Source organism: Periplaneta americana, chromosome 14 (assembly GCF_040183065.1).
Source record: "Periplaneta americana isolate PAMFEO1 chromosome 14, P.americana_PAMFEO1_priV1, whole genome shotgun sequence".
Taxonomy (NCBI): domain Eukaryota; kingdom Metazoa; phylum Arthropoda; class Insecta; order Blattodea; family Blattidae; genus Periplaneta; species Periplaneta americana.
Genome location: NC_091130.1, coordinates 135,781,685 through 135,803,143, shown reverse-complemented (window position 1 = coordinate 135,803,143; position 21,459 = coordinate 135,781,685). Strand labels below are relative to the sequence as shown.

General features: G+C 37.2%; 1 protein-coding gene across 9 annotated transcripts in view; it reads right to left on the bottom strand.

Moving 5' to 3' along the window:
* The window catches only part of Ntan1 (N-terminal amidohydrolase 1), a 624,645-nt gene that overhangs the window by 49,755 nt on the left and 553,431 nt on the right, over positions 1-21,459 (bottom strand). For 7 of the 9 annotated variants that reach the window (XM_069846121.1, XM_069846123.1, XM_069846124.1 and 4 more), the window contains one exon: positions 583-625. The exons of the other annotated variants lie outside the window; for them this stretch is intronic. The gene's annotated coding sequence lies outside the window, so the exon portion shown is untranslated. The remainder of the gene's footprint in view (positions 1-582; positions 626-21,459) is intronic. 9 annotated transcript variants of the gene reach the window in all.

Genomic DNA, 21,459 nt, shown 5'->3' with positions numbered 1-21,459 from the left:
GTCACTATGTAGAAAGTCAATTAGTCGAACGTTTGTGAGATGGACAGTAGCATCTTCCCCTTCACTGATGGCAGAGAGTGTGAGTGGAGGGGAAAGCCTATCAACCAAACTGAAATGGGGTTTAGTACTCTATTCCTGGCTCTACTGTGCATATCTAGTCTCCACTGTAGCTAAAGCGGTCGCGATTTTAGCTGCAATTCCTACGGACTCAGGTTCGAATCCTGAAGTAAGGTGGTCATTTATCTTCCTCGCAAAGGAAATCTGTATATGCCTCTCAGTTTGTCGTGTGTTGTGCAGAAGTGGCCCGATCTTTTAAGCAGATGATGATTCTCTACCCCCCTACGGCCATTTTCATACGCTGTATTGTATGAAATGGCTTCTGACATGCTGTATTATCCAATTTTTTCTTCAAAATAAAATTAGTGCTTCTGTCTATATTTTTCTACATTTCAAAGGTTGAAGGTTTATTTTCTCGCCATTTTGTATGTTAACACGATTAAATAGTATAAATAAAAATTTAATCGAGACTACATTGTGCTTAAGTATATTTTATTTTAAACTAAACATTAAAATATTACTTACCAACAAAATTCTAAGTGAAACTATAACTTCATACGCCACATACCTGAAACAAAATGAAAAAAACCATCAGTCACTACACATAAAATAATCGTAACTATAGGTTACAACAGGAATCCTATTAGTAATGTATCAACTTTCACAAAATGAACGAGTTTTCTCAAGATGCCATAAAATAATTTGCTGGTATATAATGTAGAGAGTAATATACAATAAAATTGAAATTATCCGTAAGCATATTAACTTTTACTCTTTTGTTTCATATTTTAAATTTTATTTTCACTGGAATAAAAACGAACATACAGCCTACAGTTAACAATAAGGTTTCCTCATTTCTTGACGGTTATTTTAAATTGTATTTTATAGATGTCTTTACTCCTTACTTCGTAAATAACAAAAGCGGCCTTGGTTTTTTTTTTTTTTTTTTTTTTTTTTTTTTTTTTTTTTTTTTGCGGGGAAGCCATATTTATAAGCAACGGTTGTAAAGTTAACAGGGGCGGCCCGTCCTTAAGTGCTACAGTGCTACAGCACAATGATAATTTTTGCTCAAATAATGTATTTGCCATACCACCATAGTATATGATCTGCCATTTGATAATTTCCCGTGGTTATGTTCATGACGCGTCATACAGTGTTTAGTCTTCGCTCTTAGCTCTTTGGTGCCTCAGAGGGTTCAATGTGCTACTCAAAACTCTACATGAAAATGTAGACAATTAATGCGCATGTGCGAAGCTGAAATCACTGCCCTGATTGGCTACTTTTACGCGGGGAAGTGCTGTAGTCAGCTTCAGCACAACACAGCTTGGAGATTGCAAAAGTAAAGCGTAACGAGAGAATGCTTGTTTGTGGAAGAACTCGGAACTATGTACAATGTATTTGGTAATTCAAGTGTCCGACTGCTGCTGCCGTCTACCTGCTTTTTGAGGTTCCTCCTGAATCAGTCAGCAGGAGAAGGAAAATGGAATACCAGGAAATTGATGCCAAGGAAGTATGTGACCGTATAATTCAGGAAACTACTCATCGTTTCCAGTCTTTAAGCTACCTAGACGCAACAAAACTGTTAAACAGCAAATTTTCTGGCAATTTTTCGCATAGCCTAATTTTCCTGAATGCGAAGTTCCTGTCAACAGCTATACTGTACTGAACAAAAGAGTGTTAAAGACACAACTTTGAGTTCTATACGGAAGACCCGACTTCCGAAATATAGACGGCTGTTCAATTGTTACAATACATAGTCTCCAACAATTCACAGGATCCATTCTGTGAAGTAACGAAGTTGTTAAATATTTTGGCTACAACAACAATCACCACTGCTGAGCCAGAAAGATGTTTTTCTTGCTTAAAACGCATAAAAACGTTTTTAAGGAACACTATGTCCCAGGATCGCCTCACTGCTCTTGCAACATTGTCAATAGAAAAGAGTATGATGTCCAAGATGAAGGGTTTAACACCAGGGTAATTGACAAGTTCTGCAGTAGGAAGGAACGTCGTGTGGACTTCATATTTCGTCACTAGGCGAGTCTCAAATTAAGATAAATACATATAAGTGTATACAGTAGGCCAATATAGAGATTGTAGCATACTCATTATTTTGACCACCAGCCGCTACTGATAGTTAAGTTCAGTTTTTCCAACGAAACCCTATCCCTAACGAATCTAAAGTCAAAATATTACTCTTGAAATTTAAGAACAAATGGATTTCACATTGAGAAACTTCTACGTCGTATTCAGGGTGAAACTACCGCTTTACACATCACTTCTTTCGCAGCGTTGCAGCTCAAAATAGTTCTGAACTCACGTACTGCGACGTGTGAACAACAGCGCAACTCGAAAAGTAGCGCCTACCGAACCAGCTGTTCGCAACTGTTTCAAGCTGTGCGCAGCTCGAAGTAGCGACATGTGAACAAGGGTTTCGAAGTTGGAGTCGCAGCGATGCGACCAAAATGTGGCCGTAATAATTTATATTGTTTCTATATATTATTTTAGTGTTTGATGCGATAAAAGTAAACCATTTGTGGCAGTAGCTATTTATTATTAATTCAGAAACTGTCCTCCATGGAGGGTAACTCTTACAGACTTCAGGATATTGCACTCTCAGCAAAATATAGATGTGTAAACATAGTGCATAAAAAAAAAAAAACAAACAAACAAGAGTGCATGAAAAATTACAATTGCATTAATGGGGCACCATGTGATTAATTAGGATTTCACAGGACTTTTTTTAACAAGTTATCACAATGTTCTACCGCAGAGATGTAGGCAGACCAAATTTCTGCGAAATTCTTCAAAAAAAGCTAGAATAATCCTTCGAGCACCTATGAGCAATGAAAGAGTAATGGAACGGAGAAAAATTCTCTCCGGCGCCGGGATTTTAACCCGGGTTTTCAGCTCTACGTGCTGATGCTTTATCCACTAAGCCACACCGGATACCCACCCGGCGTCGGACAGAATCATCTCAGTTTAAGTTCCAACTCTAGGTTCCCTCTAGTGGCCGCCCTCTGCACTACGTCATAGATGTCTATGAACGTAGGACTGAAGTCCACACATGTGCTGAGGTGCACTCGTTATGAGTGACTAGTTGGCCGGGATGCGACAGAATAAGAGCCGTCTTTACGCATATCATATTATATTATTTAATGTACCGAAGTACATATGATATTTCCATGCAGATATTCTGCATCATCATACGATGAAAGAGTAATGGAACGGAGAAAAATTCTCTCCGGCGCCGGGATTTGAACCCAGGTTTTTTAGCTCTACGTGCTGATGCTTTATCCACTAAGCCACACCGGATACCACTCGGATACCCTCCGTGCCATTACTCTTTCATCGTATGATGATGCAAAATATTTGCATGGAAATCGGTACATTAAATAATATAATATATGCGTAAATCACTTCGTAATTTAAGACGGCGCTTATTCCGTCGGATCCCGGCCAACTAGTCACTCATAACGATTGCACCTCAGCACATGTGTGGACTTCAGTCCTACGTTCATAGACATCTATGACGTAGTGCAGAGGGCGGCCACTAGAGGGAACCTAGAGTTGGAACTTAAACTGAGACGATTCTGTCCGACGCCGGGGTGGGTATCCGGTGTGGCTTAGTGGATAAAGCATCAGCACGTAGAGCTGAAAACCCGGGTTCAAATCCCGACGCCGGAGAGAATTTTTCTCCGTTCCATTACTCTTTCATCGTATGATGATGCAGAATATCTGCATGGAAATATCATATGTACTTCGGTACATTAAATAATATAATACCTATGAGCAAGCCGAATACCTCAATGTTGATTACGGAATGCTTCAGTTTGAAGTAGTTAACTGTAGGCTCATAGATCATCATCTTCTCATGGTGAACCTTAGCTGACTGATGACATTTTACTTCAAAACATATCCTTGGTTCTATAATGATGCCCTGTTTAGCGTCAGCATTGTGTGCTAAAATGTCCACACGTTTCTTTGACTCATTTTCAGCTAGACAGGAGATTTCTTCTTTTGCTATCCAGTCCTTATTTCTAAATGCGGCAGCAATTTTGGATCTTATAAGATGATGTCTAGAGTCCCTCAAAAGCAATCCCTGTTCACAGAGTCCCAAGACGTGTGTGTGCTGAAGTTTCCATCTCCGGGCAGCCATGCCTCCACCGGGTACCGTCAAGAGACCACCGGGAACGAAATGAACAGCTGCTAAATTTGCTGTCATTTTCAGGCTAAGTATCAATTAACTTGTTGAGAGCCCTTTTTGTTAGCAATCCGACTGTTGGCGACTGTTACTTCGTTGTACATCTCAACACCTTTTCCCCGCCCTGAAAGGGTTTTCCATGATTCAAATTCAGGACATCGCATAATTCTTTTCGAAAATTTCGAATTGTAGATTTGTAAAACCTCGGAAAACGAAAGTCAGAGAGCATCAACACGACGATTTGACTTCAACATCGTATTAATATGCGGATTATCTGCTCTTATTAATGATAATAGTGTTGAAGAAAAGCTTCTCACGAAGCGCGTATTAACTGAAGTAACACTAGAGTCAAGATTAACCAAATTTGATGGGACCAAGGGTGTTTCGTTTAACGAAAATTCCATTAAACCGGAAACATAGGTGTTTTACATAGTTTAGTATACAACATATTGTACATATTAATACTGCAATTCAACAATGCACTAAATTTCATTAACCGAACATTCCAAGCATTTTCTAAATACAGTAATTCGTTCATAATTAAGGGTATAAATCAAATACAGCATCTGCAAAATGTCGAAAACAAAATTTTATTTCGCGTCGTCAGGATTCGGTTAATCCGGAAATTCGTAAAATGGCGATTTGGTTAATCGGAACTCTATGAACTTTCAACTTTTTACTAGCATACAGCATGCTATTTGGAATATCAGAAGGGAGGAAAAGTATTTCTTTAACAGAATTACGAACTATCTAATCAACAACGTACACACAACACTATATGATGATGATACAAGTTATTATTTTTTTTTCCAAGCATAGTTTCAAACAAGACGGTTGCCAACTTCGTTTACGAGATAATTTATATTGGTTCTTACAAAATGCATTAAAGAATTAACATAGAGATGCAAACATGCAGTTAAATTGCTGCTGCTAAAGTAGCACCTTCTGTATGAACAGGCTTTCTACCTTCTGTTGTCGCTTTTGCAGCTCTTGGATTGCGCAACACAAGAAAAAAAAAACATTACACGCTACTTTTGGCTTTTGTGTGAAAACGACGATCAACTTCTGCAGCTGCAGTAGAAAAGTTGCGCAACAAAAGTAGCGTCGTGCAACGGTACCGTCATTTCCCATAACTATGGTCCTGGAACACAACTATGGTCCATTCAAATTTTGTACTCCATATCTATATTTCTGCTGTACTGTAGTTTGAAGTCAAGTCACAGCCATCTACGAACGGTCTATGTTACTTATACAATGTTCTTTGAATAGTTGTATCGCGACCCATAGCTGTGTTCCAGGACCATAATTATAGGAAATGACGGTACCTTAAGTTGTAGACACCGTTAGCGTTGTTAGACACCGTTTCTACAACAATCAGGAATAAAGTGCTTTTCTTCTGGAGATAAAGGTGACGCAACTCTACTATATGTGGAATATATTACAACGTACGGGGAGATTATTACTACAGAGCGGATTCCTATGTAATTAAATATTATTTTTGCGTGTGATAAAACACAATTAACAAAGTTAAAAATTCCGAAGATGAAGTTTCAAGTTTAAAACCGGAATTTTATTTCACATAAAAACACATATTTTCACAAAAAAAAAAAATGTAAATACATATTTTCAGGAAATCTATTAATTATAAACACATAAATCTTGGAGTTCTTTACTTAAATAATTTTTTACAAGAACTTTTAAATATTTTAAAACTATACCAATTATATATATTATTTTAATGTACCGAAGTACATATGATATTTCCATGCAGATATTCTGCGTTATCATACGATGAAAGAGTAATGGAACGGAGAAAAATTCTCTCCAGCGCCGGGATTTGAACCCGGGTTTTCAGCTCTACGTGCGGCCACTAGAGGGAACCCAAGAGTTGGAGCTTAATCTGAGACGATTCAACCGGCGTCGGTGTGGCTTAGTGGATAAAGCATCAGCACGTAGAGCTGAAAACCCGGGTTCAAATCCCGGCGCCGGAGAGAATTTTTCTCCGTTCCATTACTCTTTCATCATATACCAATTATGTCAATCAGAAGTACGTTATTTTTTTAAGAATTCTTGGTTGCTTCGTGTTTCTAAACGCTGTGTGGTGTATCCGTGATACATTTTTGTAATAGTATCACCTCAAGTTCTGAGAACTGCTAGGCAGCATATCAGTGTTATTAGACTATTAGAGAAGAAATTAACCATGGACAAGGAGGAGAGATCTTGCAACGCATAATTAGGAATGTTTATTGTTGCTGAAGATGATTTCATTCCACGCTTTGTTTGTGAAACACAACCGATAAGAGCTCGGGTATGAACATTATTTAATTTAAACAAATCTCTCGCCTCTCGCTCATGTCTATCAAGTAAGGCAATATATCTTGTTGTGATTCCCTGTTATCGGGCTTCGTCAACCGATATCATTCAAGATATACTGAAAGATGGTTGTTTAGAAAACGATTTGGCTTTCCTGTTAGCAAATCTAAGCTTTTTGTGTGACACCATAAAAACTCGAAACATCCAAAAACCTGTTGTCTGAAACAGGGAGGTGCGTGCCGTGGAAATTAAACTAGATTCGCTACCAGGTTCAGAAGTACAAGTATTAAGGGACAAATTCCAGAATGTGTTTGGGAAAAACAGCGGATATAAAAAAATGTGTAAAGTTGCTCAAGTATTGGAGGGTGTGCCTATAGGTGAAATTGACAGTATATGTGTTTGTGACATTCCTTTCTTTAAATGGCACGTCTGACGTCCTGTGATGTGGAAAGATCGTTTTCACAGTATAAGTCGTTGTTCAGAGATAATCGGCATGCCTTTGTGATGGAGAATTTGGAGATGACTTTTGTTATTCACTGCAATTCTCGGCCAGCTACTAGCACTCAAGTGTGGTTGGTGAGTACCTAGTAACAATTTTTTTTCCAAGCTAAGTAAGATATTTTTGTCATATTAAAAATATATATATATATATATATATATATATATATTTATATAATTTTTTATTTTTAGCAAATATTTTCGTACTTTTTAGCACACAAAAAATAAATATATTTAAATTTTTTAGCACATAAAAATCCACTCCCTAATAATTACTGCCCATTGCAGGAGAAATTTGTGGTTTTTAACTCCCTTTTCGTCCAACTTTAAGATTTTCAACGCCTAAGCGGAGTTCAAAGAAAAATTACGCCGAAAATATAATTAACACATTTCTCGGGTCTGCGATGGAAAATAAAATAAAAAGGTGCCTGAACACCGTTCCAACCCGCTAATATACAACCTCGGCATTTATTCAAGTGCAAATAAGCACCTAAGACCTAAAAGCATTCTCACCACCATATTTTAATAATAATAATTAATCACGCTGTAAACTACATGTAAGGATATCTCAACATCATAGAAGTCAGGCACTTTTAAACTCAAGACACAGCTATCATGTGAAACAACTAAGAGGAAGGGTCGACAGATCGACAATCCGTTTATACTGCAACAGAAGAAGAAGAAGAAGAAGAAGAAGTCAATTCTGAGTGTTCATGATTATGATAGGCCTACTGATAATGGTTTGACAACCAACTTTTAACTACTGATTGAAGCTGTTATCGCCAGTACTTCAATACAGAGAGATCCATTTATAACTGGACGGAGTTACGCAATAATAGACCAACCGACAATTTGAAAAAAAATGAGATATTTGCACAAATCTGTTGATGGCAGGCTAATTTAACTCGGAGCAAATCAAGAATGCGATATCTGAATTTTGCTGCTTTTTATAAGCAAACATTCGTTTATTGCGTAAAATTCATTTATTTATTCTGCTTTGAAATATTAATTAAACTACTGATCTCTTATTAAAAATCGGTTAGCTTTTGTTGGTATTATTTGTGCTATTGTCTGTAATAGTATGAATGTTATAATACTTCTTCCAGGTGGCCCGGGTTCGATTTCCGGTCGGGGCAAGTTATCTGGTTGAGGTTTTTTCCGGGATTTTCCCTCAACCCAATATGAGCAAATGCTGGGTAACTTTAGGTGCTGGACCCCGGACTCATTTCACCGGCATTATCACCTTCATCTCATTCAGACGCTAAATAACCTAAGATGTTGATAAAGCGTCGTAAAATAACCTACTAAAATAAAAAAAAATAATACTTCTTGCATGAAATGTTTTATAAAAACAGATTTATTTCAATGGCCAATATCTCGAAACAGGTTTTTGGCGCTTGGTCTCTTATTGAGTCAGGGGCGGTTATTCAGGTGAAGTGGGTGAAGTTAAACTTCACCTATTTACATGCAAAACACAATTTTGTCTCTTATTAATAATTAATTCTAGTTATTACCGGTACCGTATTTATAAAATAAAAAAAGATTTTTTTTTCAGTCGTTATGAACAGTGTTTAGATGTATAAATAGCACCTGTAACCGTCCGCTGAATAGAATAATGTCAACTGTTACGAGCGCCGAGCGGTGTCTATTGGAACTTACAATACTGCAGAGGTGAAATTATTTGGGCTCCCATTCTCATACAGCACTTGGTTTCCATGGTAACGTGACGTCACGCACTAAAGAAAGATTGTATGAGTGAAGGGCGTTTCTCAGTCTTTCAGTTACGGCGGTCAGCTGTCAGAATTGTAGGTGGAGTAACCAGTTTGCAGATCTGATGGTACTAATAATGGAGAAGGGTTGAAGCTGGTCTCCAAGACCGTCGACTATTGTTTAAGGGCTGTGAAATTTTACAGTATCTATTAACTGACTCGAGAATAGCATCCTCATTCCTTGTGTCCAAGCAGCCACCCCTGCAGCGGTAAATTAGCTGGCTCTATGTTATTTTATCAGGAATACACCCCACATACATTCGCAAAGTTTAAAAGTTGTTTTCCGCGGCGTGTATTATTTCTTCTAATGAGATCATGACCTTGCCAATTTTGTTCCAGCTCTTATTTTGAAAGTTTAACGCTCAGGAAAATGTACACACGTAGTTTAATAGTGTGTACATATATATTAACTTATTATTTAATTATTTAGAGTATATTAGTGATAAGTGTATATAGTGTATTAATCCTACATCATAGTGTATATTGTATGTTTAATCACTACAGTGCTATTATACAAATACTTAGGTACCAGTACATAGAAAATGTTGAAAAATGAGTGCGAAATATGTATCCCGAAAATGATACAGTTTGTAATTTATTATAAATGCCGTTTTGTAGACTTAAATGTGAGAATAAAAAAATGTTTTAAATTCTGGACGACCTACAGTGTTTTTGTTCTTTGTTTTATAAAGTGTTAAGAAAATAGAGCAGTTGTATAACATAACTTTAAAAAAATTCTTTCGATGAAAGAAGCTATTATGTTTTATAATATTGAAAATTTCACTCGGAATGTTACATCACAGGAGAGACTTTCATAATTAGCTCCATAACTTTGCATAGAGATATACTATCCACTCTCAGTTAAACTCAGACATTTTATAAAGACATCATCGACAGGTTTGCTGCTTTAAAAGATAGGAGGATTGACTTGGTAAGAAAGAAATTGGGTGAGTCCTGAAATAAATTAATTCTCCTGTTTGCATGTGTTCTAGAACTAGTAAAATTGTACGGAGTTTACGAATAGAAGGCCTACTCATTATATTGGTAAAACTGTTCATGGATTTGTGTATGTGAACAGCACTTCGCCTATTTTTTTTACGGCGAGCCGCTACTGTATTGAGTAACTCCGTCCAATTTTATAGCGGCTACAACGCAGACCGGTGCTCTGAGTTATCGGTACCTGTAAATTTACTATCAGATTTGTGCATTCTGTAGGCCTATCTATTTTTTATCAGTCTTTATTTTATTTGTTGCTAGATTTCCTTAATTTCTTTAGGATCTCATTTTATTGTAAAAGATAAGTGTATCCCCTTTCCCTCATATCCCATGAAGGCGCATGGGGTGCAGTTATAGTTTCAAGCTTTCATTACCTCAGCACTAGAATGAGATGGTGTGATCAGCACCACGCCCCGACCGCGTTTACCCCTGCGAAACACCAGGTACTCAATTTGATAGGAGATTGCGCGAACGTCGGGATCGTTCTAAAAGTGCTAGCAACGAGAAAAATCCTGCCACGTCCGAAATTGAACCCGGGATCTAGCCAATTTCTGGAATTGCTGTACCAACTGAAGTATTCAGCCGTTATCATTTAATTGTACTGTAAATGGTTTAATTTATTTTACTACAACATGTTTCAAGAGCCAATGATAACTGCTTCATGATCAGATATAGTTTTATTTTTGTAGACCTACTAGATTAAATATTGCTCTTAAAAAACTACGCTGCTATAGTGGCGCCAGTGGCCCGTGGGGTGAGTCAACCCAATAATTTGTCTCTTATTAATTTATTATTATTATTATTAAAGGTAAAGGTAAAGGTATCCCCGTAACATGCCATGAAGGCACTTGGGGGGCATGGAGGTAGAGCCCCATGCTTTCCATGACCTCGGCACTAGAATGAGGTGGTGTGGTCGGCACCACGCTCTGACCGCCTTTTACCCCCGGGAAGGACCCGGTACTCAATTTTATAGGAGGCTGAGTGAACCTCGGGGCCGTTCTGAAAGTTTGGCAACGAGAAAAAATCCTGTCACCACCTGGGATCGAACCCCGGACCTTCCAGTCCGTAGCCAGCTGCTCTACCAACTGAGCTACCCGGCCGCCTATTATTATTATTATTATTATTATTATTATTATTATTATTATTATTATTATTATTATCATTTCCTTTTTCATTCTTTCCTGCCTTAGTTGCCTCATGAGTGACGCCTTACTGGTGTCATTTATGAGGTACAAACCTGTTTTCGGACAGCTGACTAAACAAAAACATGAGATGGTTGAATAATTTCAAGGAAAAAATTGTTCCGGGGCCGGCTCAACTTTTCCCTTTATATCCACACAACTCGCGTGGGCTGACGAAACGCCAGAGACCCACAACGAGTGCACACAATCTCTGTGTGACTTGAAATTGTGGTTTTCTGTTAACGTACACAGTAACGTATATATTATGCAAATCTAGTCTTTCAGGTGAAGCTCCCTATAAACCAGATTTGAATAATTTCAAGGGAAAAATTGTTCCGGGGCCGGGTATCGATCCCGGGACCTCTGGTTGAACGTACCTGCGCTCCACCACTGAGCTACCCGGGAACTCCACCCGACACCGTCTCAACTTTTCCCTTTATATCCACACAACTTCGTTGTGGGTCTCTGGCGTTTCGTCAGCCGACGCGAGTTGTGTGGATATAAAGGGAAAAGTTGAGACGGTGTCGGGTGGAGTTCCCGGGTAGCTCAGTGGTGGAGCGCTGGTACGTTCAACCAGAGGTCCCGGGATCGATACCCGGCCCCGGAACAATTTTTCCCTTGAAATTATTCAAATCTGGTTTACAGGGAGCTTCACCTGAAAGACTAGATTTGCATGAGATGGTTGCTTATTGAAATCAGTAAATTACAATAAGTAAAATTTCAATAAGTAAGGATGCATTGTTGGTGTGCACTTTATTCAGCTCTCCTAGCGATGGTCAGGTGCCACATAAGGATAGTTCTGAAAAATTAGATTTAGAAGATGTTTGTGACGAATTTATAGGGAGAAACTTATTTGCATCAATCCGTGCTACGTAATAGTGAGTCCACTTTCGTATTATCAATTTATAGTTAGAAAGAATTCAAGTCCCCAAGTTAAAATGTTCATATAATTGTAACGTTCTATTTAATTACTAAAAATCGATAATTGTGCAAAACAGCTATGCACAAGATAATGCGGAGATATTTTGGTATAAAGTTACTACAGCGCGTTCGTAGCTCGGCAGGACCGTTATAACATAACCTAAATAATATAAAAAAGTGTTAGAAAAGTTTTAATTAGGGATGATGAAATAAACAAGAAAACTTTTAATTAAGGATGATGAAATAAACATGAATAATTTTAAAAGGAACAATTGTAGGCTTAAGACAAGGGTGTAGTTTATCACCGAGACTGTTTAATATTTATGCTGACGAAATTGTTCGACAATGGAAAATTTTAGTAGATCCTGGAATTTTAATTGATAGAGGAATAAAAATTAATATTCTGGTATTTGCCGATGATATGATTGTAATACAAGATACTGAAACAAAACTACAAAAAGCAGTATATGAACTGAATAAAATATGCCAGAATCATAACTTTAACATATCAAATACAAAAACAAAAGTAATGGCATTTAAAGGCAAAAATACTGTAAGATCTAAGATTGAAATAGATAATAGAGCAGTAGAACAAGTAACAAATTTTAAGTACCTAGGATGTTATGTAAGTTACAAAAAGGATAATGATATAAAAATAAAATTACAATCATTCCAAACAGTATGTGGCACAATTAATAGAACTTTGAAGAATAAAAGCAGAAAGGAAACAAAAATGAAATTCTACAATGTAATGGTAGTCCCTACTCTTTTATATGGAAGTGAAAGTTGGGTTACAACAAAACCTGAAGTCAGTAAAATACAAGCGGCAGAGATGAGATTCTTGCGAAAAGTAAAAGGATGCACGAGATTGGATAGAATTGGAAATGAAGATATTAGGCAGGAACTAGGAGTATACCCACTTATTGATAAAATAGACAATTACAGACAAGATTGGAAATTACATGTAGACAGAATGGACGACTACAGACTTCCCAAGAAAGCAATAAATTATAAAACAAAAGTACGAAGAGATCAGGGACGACCGATGAAAAGATGGAGCGACCTTTGAAGCCGGAACGGGCAATTGCCCATATCATGAAGTGAAGAAAAAGAAGAAGACAATTATTGAAAGTACAATTTTCAATGTAGAATGTTTTGGTGGTCCGGCCGAGCTACGAACGCACTGTAGTATGAAGGAACAAATTGGTATTCACATAAAATCCAAAAGAATGTTACCTACAAGTAAATGGAACATAGCCCCTGGACCTTATACTGTACGAACTACATCCTACATTACAAAATCGTTTCTAGATCTCCATTTTGTTATTTTTAGCATTCTACAGTATATTGTATGGGCCTATACTATCCGTAGTGACATCAATATTACGAAAAATATCATTAAAGGGAGGATTTATGAGATTCTTTTGGGAAATTTTGATCAAGTGTTTGAGCCCACCCAATGTTTTTTTTTTAAAGTTAGCGTCACGTATTATGATAGTCACATAAAAATTCCCTCAGAATCATTGCCAGAGCCAGACAGGAAGAGAGAATGACGGGAACTGAGAGGAAGGGGTAAATAAAGGGAAGAGATACATTACTTAGTTACTTAACTGGCTTTTAAGGAACCCGGAGGTTCATTGCCGCCCTCACATAAGCCCGCCATTGGTCCCTATCCTGAGCAAAATTAATCCAGTCTCTATCATCATATCCCACCTCCCTCAAATCCATTTTAATATTATCTTCCCATCTACGTCTCGGCCTCCCCAAAGGTCTTTTTCCCTCCGGCCTCCCAACTAACAATCTATATGCATTTATGGATTCGCCCATACGTGCTACATGCCCTGCCCATCTCAAACGTCTGGATTTAATGTTCCTAATTATGTCAGATGAAGAAAACAATGTGTGCAGTTCTGTGTTGTGTAACTTACTCCATTCTCCTGTAACTTCATCCCTCTTAGCCCCAAATATTTTCCTACGCACCTTATTCTCAAACACCCTTATCCTATGTTCCTCTCTCAAAGTGAGAGTCCAAGTTTCACAACCATAAAGAACAACCGGTAATATAACTGTTTTATAAATTCTAACTTTCAGATTTTTTGATAGCACACTGGATGATAAAAGCTTCTCAACCGAATAATAACAGGCATTTCTCATATTTATTCTGTGTTTAATTTCCTCCCGAGTATCATTTATATTTGTTACTGTTGCTCCAAGATATTTGGACTTCTCCACCTCTTCAAAAGATAAATTTCCAATTTTTATATTTCCATTTCGTACAATATTCTCGTCACGAGACATAATCATATACTTTGTCTTTTCGGGATTTATTTCCAAACCTATCTCTTTACTTGCTTTCAGTAAAATTCCTCCCGTGTTTTTCCTAATCGTTTGTGGATTTTCTCCTAACATATTCATGTCATCCGTATAGACTGGACTTTCCTAATGGCATACTCTAGAACAAAGTTAAAAAGTAAAGGTGATAGTGCATCTCCTTGCTTTAGCCCACAGTGAATTGGAAACGCATCTGACAGAAACTGACCTATACGGACTCTGCTGTACGTTTCACTGAGACACGTTTTAATTAATCGAACTAGTTTCTTGGGAATACCAAATTCAATTAGAATATCATATAAAACTTCTCTCTTACACGTATGATAGTCACATAAAAATGCCCTGAGAATCATCGCCAGAGCCAGATAGGAAGAGAGAATGACGGGGACTGAGAGGAAGGGGGTAAATAAAGGGAAGCGATACATTAGGCCTACTATAAGGGGGAAAAACCACTTTACTTAATCTTGAAAGAACCAACCTCACACCATTTAAGAAATATATGGGACGTAGTACTGCATGTAATCGAAATGTAGGACTCTCGCCTGAAATAGAGAACAATGAAGTGTTCAATACCGGTATACAAACCGGCGTGCCTACCGGGCACCCACCCGCCCGCCGCCTGCTCGAGTATGACTGCACATTCCCACGGCCCCGCGTCTCTCACTGACACACATCCCACACCCAACGTAACAGATGGACCAGACAGACCCTGGACACGCGAAACCTTCACTCCGATCGGGCTTGCCTAGCTTTCATTCAGCCGATATTCCAGCTCTCTGTAGAAATATTTCTACGGACGGGCTACTTTCCCACAAACATGAACCTCTGGAGCTCAGATACTGGTCTGTACAACTTCTCTAAGAATGTGGTAATTAAGGAAGTAATTGACACAATATGCGAGAGTCACAAAAAAACCAAAGTAGATAAAGCATATTTACAAAGAGAGAAAGTTACATGAAATATCTTTTATTTGCCGACTACCAAAGTATATCAAATTAAGTGCAACAACTGCAAATTTAATCATGAAAAATTATTTAACAATATGGATGTAAAAACAAAACCAATAGCTTTTATCTTGACTCGAAATAAACGATGAAAATAATTATAACTAGATCTATTTTTGTCTATTTTTGTTTATAGGCTAAACTTAAATATCTTCAAGTTTCACACACAATATCAACGTTTGATAGAAGGTTTATTGTGCCTAAAATACCTATTTTGCCTCTTATGACCTATTTTAACATTTTAGAGCCTAAAAGTGCCTATTTCGGGTATATATATATTTTTTAAACAAAATTTAACAACATTTAAACAACATTTAACATTAAAGCAAGGAGATGCTCTATCACCTTTACTTTTAACTTTGGTCTAGAGTATGTCATTAGGAAAGTCCAGAATAACAGAGAGGGTTTGGAATTGAACGGGTTACATCAGCTGCTTGTCTATGCGGATGACGTGAATATGTTAGGAGAAAATCCACAAACGATTAGGGAAAACACGGGAATTTTACTGGAAGCAAGTAAAGAGATAGGTTTGGAAGTAAATCCCGAAAAGACAAAGTATATGATTATGTCTCGTGACCAGAATATTGTACGAAATGGAAATATAAAAATTGGAAATTTATCTTTTGAAGAGGTGGGGAAGTTCAAATTTCTGGGAGCAACAGTAACAAACATATATGATACTCCGGAGGAAATTAAACACAGAATAAATATGGGAAATGCGTGTTATTATTCGGTTGAGAAACTTTTATCATCCAGTCTGCTGTGGAAAATTCTGAAAGTTAGAATTTATAAAACAGTTATATTACCGGTTGTTCTGTATGGTTGTGAAACTTGGACTCTCACTTTGAGAGAGGAACATAGGTTAAGGGTGTTTGAGAATAAGGTGCGTAGGAAAATATTTGGGGCTAAGAGGGATGAAGTTACAGAAGAATGGAGAAAGTTACAGAACACAGAACTGCATGCATTGTATTCTTCACCTGACATAATTAGAAACATTAAATCCAAACGTTTGCGATGGGCAGGGCATGTAGCACATATGGGCGAATCCAGAAATGCATATAGAGTGTTAGTTGGGAGGCCGGAGGGAAAAAGACCTTTGGGGAGGCCGAGACGTAGATGGGAAGATAATATTAAAATGGATTTGAGGGAGGTGGGATATGATGATAGAGACTGGATTAATTTTGCTCAGGATAGGGACCAATGGCGGGCTTATGTGAGGGCGGCAATGAACCTGCGGGTTCCTTAAAAGCCAGTAAGTAAGTAAATAAGTAATACTATAATAGTTTTGAATATCACATCACAGACCCTTCAATTACTTTGGTTGTAGGAAGAAAGAAATTCCTGGAATGTTGCTTGCTTTGTTCAGTACTTCTGCTGGTAGTAACGAAACAAAGGAGCAGTGACCTGGTGAAAACTGGCTTTTCCAAAATTCAGACTGTGAAGCTGAAAAGAAAGCACACGAATCGAACTCGCTATTACTTGTCTGCAGTCGAATAGTGTGCACAGTGTTACACGTAGTACAGTTAAACGCGTAGTACAGTTTTTTATTAAGTATATTTATAGTTACTTACTTACAAATGGCTTTTAAGCAACCCGCAGGTTCATTGCCGCCCTCACATAAGCCCGCTATCGGTCCCTACCCTGTGCAAGATTAATCCAGTCTCTATCTTCATATCCCACCTCCCTCAAATCCATTTTATTATCATCCTCCCATCTACGTCTCGGCCTCCCTAAAGGTTTTTTTCCCTCCGGCCTCCCAGCTAACATTCTATAATGCATTTCTGGATTCGCCCATACGTGCTACATGCCCTGCCCATCTCAAACGTCTGGATTTAATGTTCCTAATTATGTCAGGTGAAGAATACAAAGCGTGCAGTTCTGCGTTGTGTAACTTTCTCCATTCTCCTATAACTTCATCCCTCGTAGCCCCAAATATTTTCCTAAGAACCTTATTTTCAAACACCCTTAATCTCTGTTCCTCTCTCAAAGTGAGAGTCCAAGTTTCACAACCATACAGAACAACCGGAATATAACTGTTTTATAAATTCTAACTTTCAGGTTTTTTAATTAATGATATAATGAAACATAATTTTAGATTTTAATAAAACCATATACTAACCAATGTAATTTTTCTGTTCTTGTAACTATAATTAATACATCGCAATGCCTAGTATTAATTATTACAGTTATTGCCATTTCAGTAGGTAGACACACATTTTAAGTGTGAAAAACCTTATTTTGAGTTGCTTTAAATTGCATTTTTAGTGCCTAATTCATAATTTTTAGAGTCTATTATAAGTGCCTAAAAGTGCATTTTTAACGGCCTAAAAATCCGAGGTCTAATTATAACTGAACAGTAAGATCACCAAAACAAGTTTATTTTTAGTACTGGCTGTGAAGTCTTCAGGACAGGAAAAACTAATATACAACTGTAGCAACATTTAATCTATAATTCACGAACACCAGTTTTGTCTCCTTTATTTATTTTTTTTTAGTCGCTTATGTAACGACTCTGTATCAACTACCAGGAAGCATTTTCACAATGTTTTCTTTTATGTATGAAAAGAATTCGAAATAGAAATGAACAAGTGATCGGCTTTTTATGACAGTTACGAGACCGATTGTAAGGTGACGGAATGGATGAAAAATGTCACTCGTCAATACTATTTCCGGTACTCCTCAGCGGTCATTCTTACGACTGCTAGTTAAGGCCTAGAGCACGAATGTATTTCTGTCCGTGCGAATATTTAGCCGTGGCGGTAAGAAAACAGTAGAGTGAGCACACGAACGGTGAAAAGATCTCTATTTTCTCAGTCTAGCACAGGCCTGCACAAGGTTTGCTCTCTCCGAGCCGGCTCACAGCTCATGAGCGGAATGCAGATATTAGCTGCGCTCTGTTATGAGGGTGGACTGGAAGAAGGGGTGATCTCGTACAAAATGTACACAAAAGAAAATACTATTACGAGTACTTATGAAATAAATTCCCGTTCAGTGTTTGCAAAACCGTTCAGTGTTTGCAAAACTATCTTGGACTATTATCAATTAATAAAGAAATATTTATTTTACAGAAGTAATAGAAATTCTATAGCTACTTAAATGTACAATATCATTTTGTTATATTTTTATTTATCAGTACATCAAAACGAGGTTTTATGCTGTTGGCAGCTGAAAGGAACAGTAGCCTACTGATCGTAATGAAACATCAGTTACAGATGTTCGATGCTGCCTTTATTAAAGTTGATAACTGAAAACAGTTGCTCACAAATATAAATGTTGAGCCAAACATAGCAATCATTTTCACAGCTATCCTGTGTAGTCGTGGATATTATTGCTAATGTTTAGTCTTGTAAACCTCAACCAGGCTAGTAGTATTATTGAAACGATCTTTAGCCCTTAGGTCACATTGAAATCAATAAGTTCGAGCTGTAAATCGTTAAATGTTATGTTCCGTCTTTTAGATTCCTGCATACTGTACTGTAGCAGTAGGTAAGCAACGTGAAACAGTTACTGAGAATAGGCCTACACACTGCACTCCACTAGATAGCTGAGTGGTAAACACCGCTCTCCCGCTCCGAAAGAGAGCGCGAGCTCGTTGAGCGCAGTTTGTGCAGGCCTGGTCTAGCATATAACACTCAAGAAAACAAATATGAATTTAGTGGAAAAAGCTGTAATATGTGCTTTATTATTACGTATTTGAAGAAATAGAATGTGTGTCCATCCGCTCGTAAGCCAAAGACTACTTAAGGAACAGTTTCATAAATTATATGAAGACTTGTGTACAGACACGTTATTACAATGTGGAGCGAGTCCTGTTGGGAGTCCACCTGTATGTAGGCAATTCGCTCGACTGTCCACAAGTTTTTCTAGCATATACAGAATTAGTTAAAAGTCCCGCACCACCTAAATAACTTTTGAAGCATGTGGTTCAGTGTCATGAAACTTGGTGTGTGGGGATAACCATATACTAAGAACTCAATAATGGTATTACCGAGTTTTTCCTATTTCCGGTTTAATCGGAAGTAACTCCAATTCTCTTGTTTTAAATGGAACACCCGATATATATATATATATATATATATATATATATATATATAATGCTCATTAAGAGCTTTTCAAAAAATACGCACACTAGATACTCTGTACAAATTCAGTGTTGCTAAATCAAGAAAACAGAAAAGTGTAGGTAGTCTACAAGAAATAATACGGGTAAAACGCTTGTTTTGTTTACTGTGATTTGACTGTCCTTTGTTTATATCCATAGGTATTCTTCTTTTGTTTACTGTAATTTGATTGTCCATTCTTTATATCCATGGAAACATGTTTATCGATATGGATATTTAAGAAATCTTATTTAAGTATGCATAAATGTGTTTGTGCGAGATCGTGCGTATTTGCTTGTTTTCCGCACAGAACCAATACGCGGTAAGTGTGAAACACCACATTCAGTATTCCCAACGTAACACACATAACAATTTCCCTCTTCTTACCGCTTAAGCGCGACATTCATTTTACTGCTTTAGGCTTTTAACATATTATTTTTAGAGACGTTTAACATAGTAATAATTATAAATTGGAAACTTACCACTGCAATTTCACCTAATTGCAATGTTAATTATTGTTTCTAAATATTTGTAAAATTAAGTAAAGTCTACTACTCCACGAAACTTATTGCATTCCTGATACAAGTAACATTAAGGAAGCCGTGAAAAAATCAACTAGATTCCAGTTGCCGATGTTATTACTGCAATATGTTATATAAATAATATTGTTAAAATATTAAAATGAAAAATAAATCATTACATAACCTTACCGTTTGTTTTAAGTTCGCATTTATAGGCTGGGGGAAAAAAAAAGACAGACGTATATCACGGCCTGCTGGAGTATAGTAAACACAGAAAACATTTTATAGCAACAATGTTGAAGAAAGATATTTTCGTGTTCTGAAGTTGCCGTCATTAAACAGAAACCAACATGGAGATTTCATTGCAACTAATTAGAAATTCGTCTTTCAGGTATGTAATAAACTATCTTCGCACAAAATAATGTACGATACACGAGAGGTATGTTTGTTTTCATGTTCTCGGAAATTAAAAAAGCTCAACTACGTTTCGCTTTTTCAATCTTTTCCTCGACCATGAAAACGTCAACATACAGCTCTTGTAACGTATATTACTATTTGATATCCTGCATGACTTGGATGAACCTTCAATATTCGGTTGAAAAGTGAATTTCTGTAATACTTGCAAAAATTCCACTTTTACTGTCAAATTTTGTTGTGATGAAAGTGTTTGAAAAGTTAGAAATGATGAGCAGAAAGGATTTCTCTTCATCAATTTCTTCTGTTCTACTGTTCTTCAGAATTTGTAGGAGGGATTCTTCGTAACTAGGCTTTCTAGACGTGGATTTCTTTTGCCTCTTTGTTTCCTTTTTTGTCAAAGACTTCCATTGCGTTGGAATAATATTTCACAACTGCATCATTAAGCGGTTGTTTTGCAGCTCGTGTGCACACTAACATTTTGTGACATGTGTTTCATAATATTGAGCGGCTGACGCTCCGCTCAGAAAATAAAGCATGTTGCGTTTATAAAACCAATGCTGTAAAATATCCGCTCGTGAGTTCACATCAATTTCAAGCAATGGCGGATGAGGGGACGAAAAACCGACCGTGCGCGCAAGGCCTAAGAAGCTACATCAATCGCAATCATAGATTATAGAAAGAGAAAAAAGAGAAATCGAAGTCTTCAACTGTTAACTACAACTTAACTAGTTAGTCTTTTACATCGCTTAAATTCTCAATAGGTTTAATTGTTTCGAAACAACAAGCATTCCTAGCAGTTTCTTTTAATTCGTCTGTATAGCTTTTTTTCATCCTCTGATTGAGGTTCTGGCTGATATATACATCTATTATCAGGCACTACATCTCACTTGACGATATGTGTAGAGGAAGAATTGTTTGTATGCATCTCAAGTCTGACTAGCGTAATATGTAACTATAGTAGAGATGGCCGATATTTCACAAACCGATATTTTGTCACAGGTATTTTTTTGTCACAGATAAACCTGTGACTGATGACGCGAAATATCTGTGAAAAAATATCGCTATCGAAATCTGCTCCGTATTCAGTACTCTGTAACTGATATTTTCTCCTCTACGTCGTAGGTTTGCGCGTGCGCATGATACAATA